The sequence below is a fragment of the Dipteris shenzhenensis genome, chromosome 2, assembly GCF_047967505.1.
Source record: "Dipteris shenzhenensis isolate YYH24624 ecotype China chromosome 2, Dip_SZ_1.0, whole genome shotgun sequence".
In the NCBI taxonomy this organism is placed as follows: Eukaryota; Viridiplantae; Streptophyta; class Polypodiopsida; order Gleicheniales; family Dipteridaceae; genus Dipteris; species Dipteris shenzhenensis.
This window is the reverse complement of record NC_141597.1, coordinates 15,952,973-15,970,510: the sequence shown is the minus strand read 5'-3', so window position 1 is coordinate 15,970,510 and position 17,538 is coordinate 15,952,973.

The following is a 17,538-nucleotide window of genomic DNA, read 5'->3' as shown; positions in this document are numbered from 1 at the left end:
CCATCCATGAATGAGTATAAAGCATGTCCTGCCACTGTCTCCAACACTCTATCTGTGAAAGGAAGAGGGAACCTATCACGTCGTGTTGCAGCATTCAAACTCCGATAGTCAACACATATTCTAAGTTTGCCGGTCTCTCTTTTGGGTACAATGACAATTCCACTGACCCAATCGGAGTAATCCACTGGGTAGATTAATCCTGCTTGCTCCATTTTCTGTATATCTGTTTGGACTGCCTTGCCGTAGTTGGGATTCATGCGGTATGGACCTTTAATCACAGGGTCTGCATCGGGATATAAGTCAATGCTATGCTCCATGAAATCAGCGGGCACCCCCTTCAGATCCTTGTAGGACCAAGCAAAGACATCAAATTCTTTAAAAAGGTCGGTGACTGCACCTAGAAGATAGTCATGTTCCCAGACAAGTGGCTAACTTCAAATGCCTGGGTTGGTCCTCACTTCCAATGTTGAGATACCGCCAGTTCCGTGCCTCATCAACAGGGGCAATGTATTGGGATGTTGAGGTACTTGGTTCACCCATTCTCAGTCCCGTATGTGCTGGAGTATCTTCAAGGGGAAAGTCCCCCTCCACTTCTCTCAACCAAGATGAGGGGTAAGTAACTGGGGGGTTCTCAGGCATTGACTGAGATGTAGAATCAGTAGATGTTGCAGATGCTGTGTGCCTTCGATGCCTCGGTGACTGTTTCAACATGCCCCGGTAAGGTAAGCCTTCCACCTCATAAGTGGTTTCCAGACGGTCTTGAATTGAGGGGTGGTCGGCTTCTGATAAGAAAAGGTCAAGCAAAGTGAGATCGGCCATGTCCTCATCTCTGTATCCGGTATGCACCCTGGGTCCGCCCAAGACCTTAAGCTGTTGGTGGTGATTCTCCTCAAGTTCAGCAATGTCTATGTCACTTTCGTCTAAATCACTATCATCATCAGTCTCGTCTTCATTAGTGTTCCTGTTTTCTCTATCACCATCATTGCACTTAGCAGCACCATGGTTGTACACCGTAGTACCATGGTTGTGCACTGTAATACCATGATTGTATTCTGAAGTACCATTGGTGGGTTGTGCCCTACTAGCCTCGTCCCTAGTAGATCCTTCATTGTATCCTATAGTATTGTCAGCATCATTTTGACCAATGTCCTCCATGTCGGCCACTGGACGATCCTCAATGTTTACTACAATACCATCATTGTCCTCAGTACGATCTGTGGTGTCCACTGTAGTACCCCTAGTGGCCATTCTCTTATACATGTGTGGACTATTGCAAAGTCCAAAGGGCATCCTTTCGTAAACTAGTTCAGCCAGACCCTGTCGTTCTGGGTGGATTTCTGATACTGCAAGTAGGTGTTCTTCTTGATCTTCTTGTTGGCATAGTTCCACCATGTTGACCGCTAATGAGCCCAGGGCTCCCATCCAATCCAAAATGACAGCCTCCTCGTCTTCTTGATCAGCCCGATCCAACAAGTAGGTCAAACTTTCAAATCCTTCTAGGGTTGTCTCCTCATTGATACCTTGGTCACCACCCCTGGGCCAGTCCCCTCAGGCCCAATGCTCCTCTTCTACTCCGGCTTGTTCTTCAAAATCCTTCTCTCCTAGTTCTATTGGTATGTGCCTTGCCTGCCCTGTGACCATATCTATTTCGAGGGATGTCGATCCCAGGGGCAATCGAACTTCATCAGTTGACCAATCCTGAATGGCTTTTGAAGACCGCAACCATGGCCGACCAAGAAGTAGAGGGTAAGTTTGTTCATTTTCGGTCATATCAAGGACAACAAAATTGGAGAGAAAAGTTACTCCGCCAATCTTCATGTGAACACCTTTGACTGCACCCATTGGTTTTACTCTGCGTTGATCAGCCATGCGTACCTGAAAGTGAACATCACTTGTCAACTTCAACCCTAGTTTTTGGAGTGTACCTTTTGGCATAATGTTCACAGCCGCCCCACCATCGAGGAAGACGTCCTTCAGCTCCACTCCATGGATCTCCACGGTGAGCTTGGGACTTTGTTCACAAGTGAGGGCAGCGTAGGCAGAGAAGTGGTCCGGTGTAGACCCATGCTGAGCCGGTAATGTCTCTGGTGGTGGCCCACTCGGAGTAGATCCCTTGTGTCGACCTCCTGGGAGGCGATTCAGAAATGTAATGGTCTGATGCTTGATTTGGGGGGACAATAGGCAAAGTTGTCGTAGAGTGAGGTTGGGTTTGAAACTCATAAGATCTTCAAACAAGGAGTAGTGGTGGACACTAGCATTAGCCTTTTGCAACTTCATCCTCCTAGCCTCTGGCCGAGGGTCGAAGCTTACATGAGGATGTGGATGTAGGTCTGAACTGTGAGTCATTGTCTCCAGGGGTTTCTCTTCCATTACTCCTTTCCCTTTTTCCTGGGCAGAACTAGATCTTGTCCCCATAGCCTCTTCTCTGTTGAGTGCTGTTGAGGACAAAGTGGGAGGACCTACTCGTGCCTCCTTATCCCGGTACTGTCCGAGGGTTGTCACTTCTGTTGCAAACCTCACAGTTCTGGACTTGCGGGATGGAAGCTGAGGTGTGCTACCTTCATCTTCAGAACTTGTTTGAAGATCTCTCGTGACACCCTTTACTACCTCCTGATACCTCAAAGGCATAGAGTGATCCCTCGAGGATGAGGCACTCCCAGAGTTAGTGGTTGACCTTAATGGTTGTGGGCCCTTCGAGTTTGTTTCTGAATCACTATCAGAAGCCAGCATGGGTGGTCTATTCCTGGGCGTACTGTGTACCTTGGAGGAGGAGAATGACCTCGGTGGGGGAACACTTGTCGAACTCATTGGTGCTGAGGTCTCCGGTGCTTACTCTGAGTCACCCTTACATTTGTCACCTTTTGTATGTGACCGTGTCACAGCGCCCAACACTGCGCCAATCAAATGGGGATTGTTGCCCTCCCCCGCCACTACTACATCAACCATATTCACTTGGGATGCGGGTTCCACTCTTCTATTGGGACAATCTCTGGTGTAGTGGTCATTTGTGTTGCACTGTGTACAAGAGGGTCCCCCGAACGGCTGTGTACAATCATCTTGGTAGTGGCCGTATTCGCCACATCTGTAACACATGATGGGTCTTCTAAAGTTTGTACCCCTGCCCGCACCTCCGCGTCCACCTCTGAAACCACCCCTTCGACCGCGTTGATAAGAGGGTCCATAGCCACCTCCTGACATAGGTGGTTGGTACGGGGCATAGTATGGCTGAGGATAGAAATAAGGGGAACCAATTGAATTGGGGGCAGGAGCTTGGAGCAAAGGGGGAGTCGGAAGCAATGGAGGTGGCATGACAGGAGGAGGAGGTGGCTCAGATGCTCGTGGAAGAGGGGGAGCAGGAGATACTTCTGCTGGACCAGAAGTTATGGGTACCGTTCTGTTGACTGCAGCAATCAGAGGTTCCCCTGAGGTATACTCTGGAAGAAGCTTCCTTAATCCTTTAAGGTACCTACACTCAGAGGCATCATGTCCATGGATCTCACAAAATGTACAAAATGAGGTAGAAGTAGGTACCTTTCGCTTGGAGGGGCACTCCCAGTAACCATGGTTAGAACCCTTGCATTTGGTGCACCAAAGGCCACTTCGAATTTGGGCCTCAAAGGATGATTGGCCATCCACCTTTATTCTATCTTTCAGGCCTTCTTTGATTTCTTCTAACTCCTTCTTGAGTTGCTGCCATGCGGATGATCCCTCCTCTCTTGGGAGTTGGGTGGTCGTATTCGTTGATGAGGCAAAGCTTAACTGTGACCGTTCCATCTTGACAGCTTCTTTTAGGAAGTCTTGAAGTGAGGCATGTTCAGGGAGTTTATCCACCAACCTTATAGCAATGGAAGGGGGTAATGCTTTCAAAAACCATCCCTTCATAACAGCATCATTAGGTGGCACAGACATCTTTGCCGCCAAGACCCTCATCCTTGTGTACATCTCAGAGATGCTTTCTCCAGGCTTCATGGTGTCAGTGGACAACTCTTGGACAATCATGTGTTCGAATTTTTCCAACTTGAAAGTGCGTAAGAATTCCTCCCTTAGGTCTGTCCACGTCTGGAAGTGGTCCAGAGGAAATTGACTGTACCATACATCCGCTGCATCCTCCAATGACGAAGGAAAGATGTGAAGGAACGCATGCTCATTCTCCACACCTTTAGCTTTACATGCTGTGAGGAACTTCCTCACATGAGCTTCCGCATCCTCATGGAGGTGGCCTTTGAACTCTTGAGTCTTCACGTGGACCTTGTTGAGTAGCTCAAGAAGTCTAGCTCTGTCTGGGGGACTGAGAACGGCCATCCCCACCCGAGAGGTTGGAGAAGTGTTCCCAAGGAGGAGACCACCCCGACAACTCCTCCTGTGGAGGACCACAATGGGGAAGTCACTACTGATGTAGTCATAGAGGGAGTGTACCCAGATGGTAGCGCGTAAGTGGGGGGTCTCGGTGTTGCAGAGGGAAAGGGTGAGAACATGGAAGATGTGGGGGTGAAAGAGGATGGGAGAGCATTTGGGAAAGAAAGGGACGGAGCTGAAGTCATGGATGAGTAGGCAGAAGGGAAGGAAGGAGGTGGTGGAAAAGGCAACACCGGTGTGGATGGAAAGGGAGATGAAACCATCGTGGCAGGTAAAGGCATGGCCGGAGAAAAAGTACCCCCCAATGGAATAGATGTAGAAGAAGGATTAGCTAGGAACCCGGAGCTATGCATAACAGATGAGGTCGCAGCTTGTCCACAAGAGGTTGAGGCAGGAGCAGATGGAGTCACTACTCCGGTAGAAGAGGTGGTTGATGAAGACATCGTTGCAGGAAGAGAAGAGGGGCTTCCTTGACCTTGATGAGTCCCTGAGGAGCCCTCGTCCTTAGTACCCTCTTCTTTCACCTGTTCTCCGCTTTGCACTTCTTCTTCTCCGGAGTCCGGATCTGACCACCAGGGTCCCTGTTGATCCAAGTCAATGAGAGTGTCGATGAAGTTACTTGCTCTGGCTACTGCTCCAGTGGGCTCACTTTGTGCTCGAGTTGAGGGCTTCGCAAACTTACGTCGCACGTAATGCTTCTTGTACCTAGTTTGGTCTGCCGGAAGTCTTTTCTCCACTCTCCTCAAGTACCTCCTAGTTCTCTCACTAGCTCCTTCAAAGGTTTCAGAACTACTCGGCATAAGACCTCTCTCTGGGACCCTAGATCACGACTTCTCTCGTGCTACTCAATACCAGCAGTGTCCCACCGTGATCGCCATAAACTGTTTGAGGGGAGGGGTTCCTATCCTTCCGGAGGTGTTACCGGAGGCCAAAGGCCACTGGTGTGAGAAGCATGAGTTGTGCAATGCTCTAATGCAATGGATCGTGCAGAGCGCACTGTGCAGTAGTGTGTGAGTGTCATATGCTATACTGCAGTGAACGACGACGTACGAGTGCACTATGCTAAGTGACAATCACCGGTGAACTCCACAACATAAGCAAAATAAGAAAATCCTACACTGGTGAACAATCCCCATATCCGGAAGAGACAAGAGAGATGAGAAAGTGACCGAATTGGCCAATGTACATATCACTGGACGTGTCCCCAGGTCACAAGTCGCAAGTCACAAGAATACACAAGTCGCAAATCACCAAAATACACAGGTCTATCCCCATAGTAGACAGAGGGTACACACAAGTCTCTCACATTCGCTCCTTGGCGAGCTCGTAGCTCTAGCCTCTATCTCTCCTCACTCTCCTCCCGTGCCGAATGCCGAATGCCGAATGCCGAATGCCCCCTTTCTCTCTCCCTTCTCCTTCATCTTCATTCCCCGCCTTGGAGGGTCCCTTCTTCGCTGAGAATCTCCCCTCTTTCTTCCCATTGGTCATCCTCTTATCTCCTTAGCTGTTGAGGATAGCCGTTGCGCCGCTGGCTCTCTTGATGGCTTCGGCGACTTTCTGACTCCCTGACTCGCCAGCCCGATGGTGTAAATTCTCCATGTGCAGGTGAGCTGGTTCACCGCACCACTGCACCACTGTATCACTGAACCACTGTGTAATATAAATACTCCTGACTGCTCCATGTGCTAAGCTTACTCTCCATGTGCGCAGCTCTTGATGACCTGTGGTTGACATGTGTCGACCTGTGGTTGACCTGTGTCGACCTGTGGTTGACCTGTGTCGACCTGTGGTTAACATGTGTCGACCTGTGGTTGACAGCCTCGGACAGTACTCCTGGATGAACCCGTGTGATCGCGTGGCTAACTTGTGTTGACACATGGTCAACATGTGGTCAACAGATGTCGTCATGTGGTCAACACCTGTCGACAGGTGGTCGTGTGATAAGGTAACACAATTACGATATACAAAGTTTTTTCTCCACTACTTGCATCATTTCGTCCCTTAGCTTCATGGTCATGGTCGAGAAGCAACCTTCATCAAATGTTTCTGCAATTGATTTAGATTTGCCTTTTTTGGAGCATCTGTCCTTGCCATCATCACTATAAGATTCAAAATATTTCATGCCATCTTCAATGTCCACCGCTGTTGCATGAGCAGCACTGAACGTCTCATAATAATTGCAGATCTTTTTCATTTATTTACGAATCTTCTTTTTCATACTGGCAATGAACTAGGCCATCAGGTATTTGTCATTTAAGCGTGGTTTGCATTTGGCAATCAAGCACTTCATTTGGATATGTGCGGACTTCATCTCTATGGCATTGGTCTATCTTGCCTAGTTGGAGAGCTGGGTCATCTTGAAGGTGTTTAGTTTGGAATTGCCACTTGAATTGGCTTGGAAGGAGGGCCCATGTGGTGCATTCCTTACCAAAAGATCTTCGTCAACCAATGCCATAGGGAACCAAGCGGCTTTGGCTTCATTGGAACTTAGATCGATCACCTCTCACTCAACATGCGGCATCAAAGAGTTGAAGGAACCTCTCTATATCACCCCAACCATTGTACTTTGGAAGTTCAAGCTTTCCTAGGGGTCTTCTTACATGGTTATTGAACTTTGGGTAGTTAAAGAAGTTGTTGCCATCATTGTCTAGGTCAAGGTCATCATCATCATGACGGTGGTCTACCATGTCACGAATTGGAGGAGGACGAGGGTTTTGATTAATTGGAGAAGGGGGATTCGGTGAAGAGGGTTATCGTAGATGCTAACTAGATTGTAGTTGCATGCACGTTTTCCGAGTGGTTGATTGAGTGCATCCTTCTTTGGTCCGGAAGTTGAATCATGAGTGTTATGGATGTTAGAGATGTCTTAGTAATTTGGGGAATGTCGTGCTACAAAATGTGTCTAGGATTTTCACCCTTGAGAGTGGAAATGTGCAAGTGCAAATGGATCATCAATCGAAGGTCGTCGATGGTTGGCCGTCGAGCCGCCAACATTTCTGCCACCACCGTCGACAGTCGGTGGTTGGTTGCCAGGCCACCCTTGGTGGGCGAGGGTTGGAACAAGAGGGAGAGGGGGGGGTTATGAGTGAGAGAGAGAGAGAGAGAGAGAGAGAGAGAGAGAGAGAGAGAGAGAGGAGATAGGGGGAGTTGGGGGAAGAGAGAGAGCAAGGGGGATGAAAGGTATGTGTGTGTGTGTGTGTGTGTGTGTGTGTGAGAGAGAGAGAGAGAGAGAGAGAGAGAGAGAGGAGGGAGGGGGGGAAAGAGAGAGAGGGGGGGATAAGAGAGGTGAGAGAGAGAGAGGAGGAGGGGAGGGCGTGGAGAGGGGGTGGTGGTAGAGGAGGGGGGTTGGAGAGGGAGGGTAGGGGGGTCAGGGAGAGGGGTGGTGGTGGAGAAGAGGGGGAGAAGAGGGGAGAGGGGTGGTGGAGAAGAGGGGGAGGGGGAGAGGGGTGATGGTGGAGAAGAGGGGAGGGGGAGAGGGGCGGAGAGGAGAGGGGGGGGGCAGAGGAGGGAAAGAAGTGGGGTGGAGAGTGGGGAGTGGTGGTGGATGGAAACCTTTAAGTAATTCGAAAGGGAGAGAAAGATAATCACCTACAAGCTCTGCCAATTCTTTGTTGATGTAGCACAATTGTTGAGGTCAACAATGAACAGTGGGTGGATGGCTAGGTCATCACAGTGAGAAGGGATCAAAGGAAACTCGATGAAGAGGATGGGAGTAGGATGGCATTCGATGGAGAGGGAGGAGGGTCTTGCATGGGACTCGAAGGATGAAGGCTAGATGTGGAGGAAGGGGGGAGAGGGTTTTATAAGAATGGAGGTGGGAGAGGTTTAGGGTGAGGATTAGACCCTACAACCTTCTAGAGCCCAAATCTTTACATGGATATCTCGAACTACTTTTTGGTAAAAAAAGAAAAATGTTTAGAATTACGAGCTCCACACATTGGTGTCCATTAGATGGCCAATTTAATATTTAAGTGGATTTTTTCAAGAAATATAAAATCTCTTAAGCTAGTAATCGAAGAATTCTACTTGGGATTCCTAGATATGGAATTTTTTAAAACTCCCCTAGCCCTTGAGTGATATGTCCATGATAGTTTGTGGTGGTTTTTTTTCCACACATACTTAAGTATGTTTACCTTTTACTTAAGACGCTAGTCTCCTTAGCAACCGCATCAAATATTGGCTCTATCCCAAGGCCTTCGCAGGATGAGCAGGGTGGTGTGAAGGGTTCCGAGGCTTTTTTCACCTACAAATATTTTAATGTCGTCGTTATTGTAATATACTTGTAGCTTAGGACTTCGGGTTGTATTCTAGTGAAAGATGTAGGCTCAAGTGTGGGGAGCAGACATCACATATGCTTGCGTGAAAGGAACATTCATCAACATGGTTGGCGAAATGAAGGCTTTCACCTCCATTGGGGGTTTTAAGGTTTAGAAGAAATTTTAGTGTTTCGAAGGAGGTTTCATATTAGAAGGGGGATCAAAGAAATTTCAGTGTTTAGAAGGAGGCTCAAGATTAGAAGGGGGATCAACGTTAGAAAAGGGTTTTATGGTTCAAAAAGAGGTTCCAGGGTTCAAAAGGAGTTCTAGGGTTCAAAAGGAGGTTCAAGGTTAAAAGGGGAATCAAGGTTAAAAGGGGGATCCAGAGTTTAGAATAGAGTACATGGTGAAGAACTCCTCTCTCTCATAGGTCTTGGAGGTCAAGGGTTGAGGGACTAATCTAAGAGGGTAAGGGTTTAGGGGAGCATAGGAGTGGGAGAGAAAGAAGGTGTAAGAGCAAGGGAAGGGAGGGAAGAGAGGAGAAGGGAGGAGGAGAGGGAGAGGAGTTGCAAGGTTGGAAGAGAGGGCAGTAGAAGACAAGGTTAGGACATGCTTTTGGACGTGAGAGTACAAGGGAGCATGGAAACTTGGAGACAATAGCATAGAACACCAAAATAGAATTCAACACAATGCCTCAAAGAGTGTGGGCTTCATTCCATCATGAGATATTTATACAAGTTGGAGAGATTCTCTCTCAGCATTTAGGAAATATAGGACTTTCTCTCTCTACATGTAGAACTTGCATCTAGGATGTGCATGTAGAAAATGCATGTAGGACTTGTATGTAAAAATTGCATCTAGAACATGCATGTAGGAATCATAGGTAGAACTTGCATGTAGAACATGCATGTTGGATTGCTAAGAGAGATTATTCCTAGCCTTATGCAAATATAAGCAGAGCTTTGCCGCTACTCCACACACACATTCTATGCTACTTGAGTTCATGTTGGGCTCTAGAAATAACCACTTTACTACAAACTTACAAAGCTTTAATGGAAAACTATAAATGTTAGAAAAGATGGAGTGAGAGTGTGCTTAAGGGAAGGGAATTGTGACAAGAATTTTGGAGAAATATAGAAAAAAATTAATGAGGAAGAATTAGAAAGAATGAAAAAGGGGGAAGTTGATGTAAAGTTAGGAGGCGAAGTTTAACCACTTTATTTTAATACAAAAGGAAGGGATAGAGGAGTGATGGGGGTAATGCTAGTTAGCAATTTACACATTGGGTTACTAAATGACTTAAGTAAAAGCTTGAACCAAACAAACTTGACAATTAAGATTAAGAAGGCAAGAGAAGAGGTTAGGGAGGATAACATGGGTTTTTTTTAATGAAAATAAAATTAAGAATATCATATTTAAAGAGCGCTATATAGAGGTAATGTAAAAACGTTAGGACAAGGTAACTAAATATATAGGTGAAAAGACACTTAAAAAGCTAATAATTAAGGGTTAGGAACATGTAGTCGAATTGCAGCTCCTTGAGCTCCCACCTCATCCCCCCCTTCCCGCCTCTTCCCACCTCAGCCTCCACCCTCCTCTTCGCCTCGCCTCCCCCCCCTCTCGCCTCCCTCCCGCATCCTCTCCTCCCCGCCTCCTTCCACCTCTCCCTTGCCTCTTCTCGCCCGCAAGCCACCGCTCCCTGTCTTCCCCTTCCACCCTCCCTGCAAGCCACTGCTCCCCGCCTTCCCCTTCCACCCTCCCCGCCTCCTCCCTCTGATAGCCTCCACCTCTGCCTCGCTCCTCCACGCCTCCCTTCTGTCGCCTCGCCTCCTCTCGCCCCTTTTGCACCCGAATTCTCCTCCCACTTCCCTCTCCGACCTCTCCTTCTGCCCCTACTGCCTCCCTCCCTCTCCTTCTGCCCCTCTGCCTCCTTGCTGCCTCCTTCCGCCTACCCCCACCTCTCGCATCCTCTCGCCTCCCCGCCTCCATTCCTCCTCCACCCTACCTCCATCAACTCTCTCCCCTCCGCCCACTCCTCACCTTCACCTCGCCTCCTTTGCTTTGCCTCAGACCCCTTATCTCCACCTCGCCTCATCTACGACTCCCTCCACACCTCCTGCTCGTCCCCTCTTTGCCCCCCCTTGCCTTTTCCACTTTGAGGGCTCTTCCTCTCCATTGGTAGCCAATTGTAGGGGTGTGTACCCATTTTGCCGCAGCTGGCCCTTGGGTTTTTCCTTTCCCTTTGGGCAGCGGTGAGTGGTTTGTTTGTCCATTTGTTTATCTTCAGGGAAGATTTTCTTGGTGGTGATTCTTGGTCTGGCCAGAGGGGCTCTATGGCAGCACCCTCGAATCCCACAACCATTAAGATTCTTCTTTCCCCAATTGACAAGCAATAGGTGAAGCATGTAGTTCGATCACTTCAGGACAAGGCGATCGTGGGGAAAATTGTGGGCCTCACTCCTACAAGAGATAGGTGCGAGAGTGGATCCAGGCGAGCTTGGCACTAGAGGGGGACCACATTCAGGAGGTCACCATCTATTGAAGAGGCATATTCCTCATCCAATTGAGCTCCCCCAACTGCCTCGACACTCGTGGAGCAGAGCCCCATCCTCCTTGGCCCGCATCTGGTGTACCTCTTTTTTCTTGTTTGTACCATGGCTTTACACTGGGGATGACATGGACATGACACACCATGTTCCACATTTTTCGATTACGCTCCACTTCCCAGGGCTCCTAGGGAGTATCGAGCCATCCTCCCCTCCATTGGTCGGACATTTGGCACCGTGCTCGAGTCTTTGCCAGATTCGATCGCTTTAGTGGTAGCAGATGACGGGGTCCCTAGGATCAAACTGGTGGTTAAGAGCCCAGAGTCCTTGCCAGATTTGATCCTACTAGAGACCCCCAAATGGGGCACACTTCACTAGCGAGTGGAGATTTCTGGGTTACCGGGCCAGTGTCTTTGTTTTGTAGACAGATGGGTCACCTAGCTAGAGATTTCCCCCTTGCGGCGATGGCTGAGACCCTCCCCCCCCACCCCTGCAGAGTAGACAGATTCAGTAGGCCAGAGCCCCAGCACCCCCCCAGACAGGAGTAGCAAGATTCTTAGACCCCCTGGGTGACCCTTGGTGGGGGACAGGACTCAGGTTAACAAGAAAAAGAAACCAAGCAAACAAGCCTGCAAGTGTCGCAGGCAAAGGGCTAGATGCAGAGAGAGAGAGACAGGGCTTTTCGAGAGGCACCTGAGGAGGCGGAGGAGGAGCAGCAGTAGCAGCCCTTACGTGGAGATCCACCTCCCCCAGCGAAAGGGGCCACTGCCCAGCCAGAGGATCCTCCCATGATGGAGGTTCAGCGTCCGCACTCACCCTTGCATCAGCAACAGCGAGCCCCAGGAGCTCTTGACGCCGCGATGGCAAAAATTGCAGACGTTAGCCCGACAACGGGTGAGGAGGAGCGTGTCTAGAGCCTTGGTGAGCTTGATCAACAAGGGGGGCCTGTGGTTACCCCTACTCCCCCCGCCCCCCTCTCCCTCCAGATCCTGCTCCATCTCCACTCCCCCCTCCCTCCGTATTCCCCCCTCCCCCCCCCCCCTCGCCCCTCCTGCTATGGTCACCCTCACCACCCTCCTCCCTCCACCTCTCTCCCTCCCCCTTCCCCCTCTACTCCCCTCTCCACCTCCTCAGCAGGTTCTTTAGCCTCCCACCCCCATGCCTTAACACCCCTGCCAACAGGCAAGGGTAAGACGCCGTCCCCTCCCGCCTCCTCACCGCGGCATCCGGTCTAGTCGGGGAGGGAGCTAGAGGGAAGGGGCTTGTCCTCCCAGTCAACAGCTCCCCATTTCCAGCCTAGATGTCCCTTACCATGGGACTTCTGCAGATTGGGACCCTGGAATTATCTAGAGATTTTGAACTTTTACCCTCTACCCCTGGAGGTAACGCTTATGGTCTTGCAGCCCTGGAAAGGGGGTTCGATCAGCGTAGAACCCACCCAGTTTGGAGATTCACGTTCGCATCCACAAGGTTGGAGAAGTGGTCCCAAGTCGTGTTTGATGCTATTATGGGAGATGAGATTTCATGCCGAGTTGTTTGGGGTGGAAGTCTCCTTCATGATGAAGTGGGCACGGAAGATTGGCATTGAGCCAATGTCCACCTTAGTACGTCGATGTACAGACGAACTACTGGCCCTCCAAATCCCAGGCAAAGTCACAAAAGGCAGTCTTTCTAGAACAGGCACACCCACTCACAGGATAGCCTTGTTATCTGTATCCCTGTCCTCATGAGTTGGACCATAGTGAGTTGGAATGTGCATGGGCTCCACAATCGTGCTCGTAGTCAACCGTAGTACCTAATCTTTTAGCAGGAGTTGCAGAGGGCAGTGATAGGGCGGACAGTGGACATCCTTTTGATTTAGGAGCATATGTTTCTCAGTATCAAACATCAGACGACAACACCACATCCTCTCAGGGAGAGGTCCAAAGGTGTGATCCCCTGCAGTAGGACGGAGCGGAGGGTTTGCATTGGGATCTTGAACATGTATGCACCAGCGTGTAGACATCACCGTCTAGCCTTTTGGAGGAGGCTTTTAGAGTGTCTTCCGGATGTAGATTCCTGGATTGTTGGAGGGGACTTCAACAACCTCCAGTTTGGGGAGGACAAGCAGGGCGGCGCCTCCTTCACTGAGATGCCAGTAGCAGAGCGAAGCACCTGGGAGCAGTTCATTTTCATGATCAATGGGGCAGAGAGCCATGGCGAGAGCCAGATTTCAGTAGGATACTTGGTAGCCTCCTCTTCTCTTTTAGACAGAGGAGACATGATGGACTGCTTGGGAGGCTAGACCGCTTCTACATTGGGGACTGGGCACTACACAGAGGCGGCTCTACTGGGATTCTGGCAGGTACCATGATGTTAGACCACTATCCAGTAGTAGTTCACTTAGAGCAGCCCCGTAGAGGTCTTTCCTCCAAAAGGGGACCCGCATTCCAAAGGACCTCCTGTAGGACGAGGAGATTCAGCAGGTCATGGCAAGGATTTGGCAGTAGTTAGAGACGGCACTGTGCGAGGGCTAGGCTTCATGGGTGGCCGATGCAATCCAAAGGAGCAGTGAGGACTTATGCCCTTAGGCGGAGGACTCTTCAGAAGCACGAGTGGGCATTGTGGAGAGACCTCGCCTCCATAGAGCGTCTTAGGGAGCAGGAACCAAGATCTTAGTGGCTTAGGGATAGGTTTGTGAGTACTCGCCTTGAGCTTCAGCACACGGAGACTCGGAGGGCTGAGTTCTCTTATCACTCTTCCTGGGCTCGGTGGGTATAGCAGGGGGACAGGATAACGAAGCAGTTTTTTCACATCACTGGGCCCCAATCGGCAGGCACGTAGCTGCAGCGTCTTCGAGATCCACAAGGCATCATGCACACTGACCCACCTGAGATTTTAAACCTGACCACAGGTTTTTACAGATCTTTCAGACAGGGGAGGATGACTTTAGCTGGTCTTGTGGCCTGGGAGGTAGTATGGGATTACATTCTGACGATCAAGTTCAGACGGTAGTCTCGCAGGATCTGTGTGCAGCAATCTGGAGGAACCCTTCACGAATGAGGAGCTCTGGGAAGCCCTCAAGGCTCTCCCAACCTAGAAGTGTCCAAGTGAGGATGGCTTGACTCCGGCCTTCTTTCGAAACTTTTGGGAGATCATCTCCACCTCTTTCCGACTAGCTTGCCTAGAGATTGTTGACATGGGGTCCCTCCCTCACTCCGTGAGCGGGGGGTGGATTTGTTTGATCCTGAAAGGGGGAGATAGGTCAAATATCCGATAGTGAAGACTGACCACTTTGCTTGATACCGCATACAAGATCCTCGCCAAGGTCTTAAGTTTGCAATTTTTACGGCCCCTTTTACTGACATTATTCACCACACAAACCAGGGCCGGTCCAGGAGCATGTGCAGCAGGGACAACATCTTCACGGTAGTCTCGCAGGATCTGTGTGCAGCAGTCTGGAGGAACCCTTCACACGGATGAGGAGCTCTGGGAAGCCCTCAAGGCTCTCCCAACCTAGAAGTGTCCTAGTGAGGATGGCTTGACTCCGGCCTTCTTTCGAAACTTTTGGGAGATCATCTCCACCCCTTTTCGACTAGCTTGCCTAGAGATTTTTGACACGGGCTCCCTCCCTCACTCCCTGAGCAAGGGGTGGATTTGTTTGATCTTGAAAGGGGGAGATAGGTCAAATATCTGATAGTGAAGACTGATCACTTTGCTTGATACCGCATACAAGATCCTCGCTAAGGTCTTGAGTTTGTGGTTTTTACGGCCCCTCTTACTAACATTATTCACGACACATAGACCGGGTTCGTCCAGGAGCGTAGCATCCTGGACATCTTCATGTTCTGGGAGGCAGTGGATTGGTCCAAGGAGGAGTCACATCGGTTGGTCGTCCTCTTGGATTTCGAGAAGGCCTATGACAAGGTGGAGTGGTCCTTCCTGGAGGGTACTATGCGGAGATTGGATTTCTCAGACAGATGGGTTAGAGGAGTTTCTGTGCTTTATGCGAGGAGCTCTAGCCAGATGCTTATCAGAGGACACATGGGCGAGGCCTTTCCTCTCTCGCGCTCGATCCGCTAGGGCTGCCCCCTCGCTCCCTTCCTCTTCTTGTTTGTGGCGGAGGCTTTGGGATACTACTTGAGATCGCAGGTGGTGGGCCTCACAGAGTTGAGGCTCCCAATCAGGCAGTAGGAGCTGTTGGACTCCGAGTTTGCAGATGATGGCCTTGTATGTAGAGGGCACCACAGCAAGCTTGGAGAGAGTCAGGGGAGCCCTGGCTATCTACTGTGAGGCCTCGGGTGCATGGATCAACTGGACAAAGTCCATAGGTTTCTTCACAGGCTCTGAGGAGACACATGAGATTTGTGAGTGGAGCGACTTTGGCTTCAGATGGATACCGCGGGGCCAGATGGCGAGATATCAGGAGGCGCATACGCTCGAACAACGGACTCACATTGGTTGGGCACAATGGGAAAGTGGACCGGCTGGGTCCTATGGCAGATGGAGCAGATTACCCATGGAGACAAAGGCGAGGCTTGGCGTCGTAGCGCATTTGCGAGGGGTAGGGCAGAGGATGAGAGAGATTGACATAGCTATCCCTAAGTCCTGGTGGGAGGGACTTCGCGTGTGGATGGACAGCAGATGGTTGGGCCAGTTTTCTCGGACTGGTGTTCCCTTGAGGATGATGATGCAGCGAGGCAACACGTAGCCCGATTTTTTTCGTGTAGGACTTGGAGACCTACTCCAGGCACTTACAGAGAGAGACCCAAAGATGGATGGGATTCACTAGCAGATGATCAGAGTGGTGGGACGTTTGGGGAAGGAGTGGCACATTGACCCTACCCGTATCTCAGAGCAGGATGCTCCTAGATGGCGCCTCTGGCTTTGGGAGGATAGGCCCTTGAAGGAAGTCCAGTGGGATCCGAGATAGTGGTTCTAGCCCTCCAGGGACGGACTTGCCAAGCAGGTGGACGAGGTGCCCTTCTTTTCCTACACCACACGGATTGGCAAGAGGCTTTAGATGGATTTTTCGACGTGGACACCTTCGAGGGAGAGGCATTGGGTGGCCCAAAGAGTGCCCCGAGATGTCTGTTCCAGGTTTTGGACGCGGTTATGGTCTAGTTTGCGACCGAGGAAGATATCCTACTTCTTTTGGCTAGCCGCCCACGGAGGCTTGCCCATCGGCCCGTGGTTGGAGTAGATGCGGGTGGAGGGGCAATGTCACTATTGCTCTGCTGGTTTTCTGGAGACGATCCCGCACTGCCTCTGGAGCTATCGTAGCACAGTGAGGATTTGGATGGGGGCCCTCAGGATTATGACCCATATGCAATCTTCAGAGGGACTACACTTGGGGGGTGGCCTAGTTGACTAAGGAGTTCATGCGTTCCAGATTGACAAGATCTCCCAGCTTACCGGATACAAGGTCACAACATTCAGAGAATAGAGCTCCATGAGGTGGTCCCGCCTGATAGCCTGGCTCCTCCTCTCCTATGGAGGACAGTGTTTGGGAGATAGTAGCCAGTATCACTACGTGGAACATTTGGGTTACTCGCTCAATCTGGTGATGGGCGAGCATCCGGTTCCACCCTTGACTACCTTGGTCGCCATTTGGTAGGATATCATCTATACCCTCCACTCCACCTCGGAGTGTAGGAGCCTAGGCTCTTGGGCGACTGTCGCAAGGCATGCTTGTTTCTGCAAAGCTGTTAGCCCCAGTACTAGAGATCCCCTAGGCAGTGAGCTGGGTTTCTCTGAAATAGGCCGGTTTTCTTTCAACCTTTTTCCAGTTTTTTCCATACTCAGTACCTTCGGGGCTGCTGTTTTGTATTAAGTTTTTCAAGCATTAATAGAAGGTTCCTTTCTTGGGGGGGGGAAGGAACATGTAGTCGAAAAGAGGTAGAAGGGGGGCAAGTCACATTTAGAGAGGCTGAAAAGAAATAGTTAGCAGTGAAAATAAATAAAGGGCTAAATAGCATTAGAAGTAGGTAGAAATAAAGATCGAGGGAGAGAGATGATAAATTTCATTAAAGATATTAAATAGAGAGGAGAAATTTTATTAAAGATATTAAAAATAGCTTAAAAAGGGAGTTAAGAGAGGGGAGGGGTAAGAAGGGATGCGGTGTGTGGAGGTGAATTAGCAAAATAGGTCAAGGAGACCGTGTCACCTCCACCATTGTTGCCACTCTCTCTCTCCAACCGTGGCCTCCCCGACCCAACTATTCTCTCTATCTACTATCCCAGTGGAAGCTAAGACAATTTGAGGTGGGGTGGTGATGCGATTCGGCAACACGAAAAGGCAGCGAGATGGGGCAAATGGGTGCTCGAGTAGTCAAGGATGGGAGTTAAGTTTGGTAGGAAGCGAAGAAGGGGAGGAGGGTCTATATAGTGAGGAGTTGGGT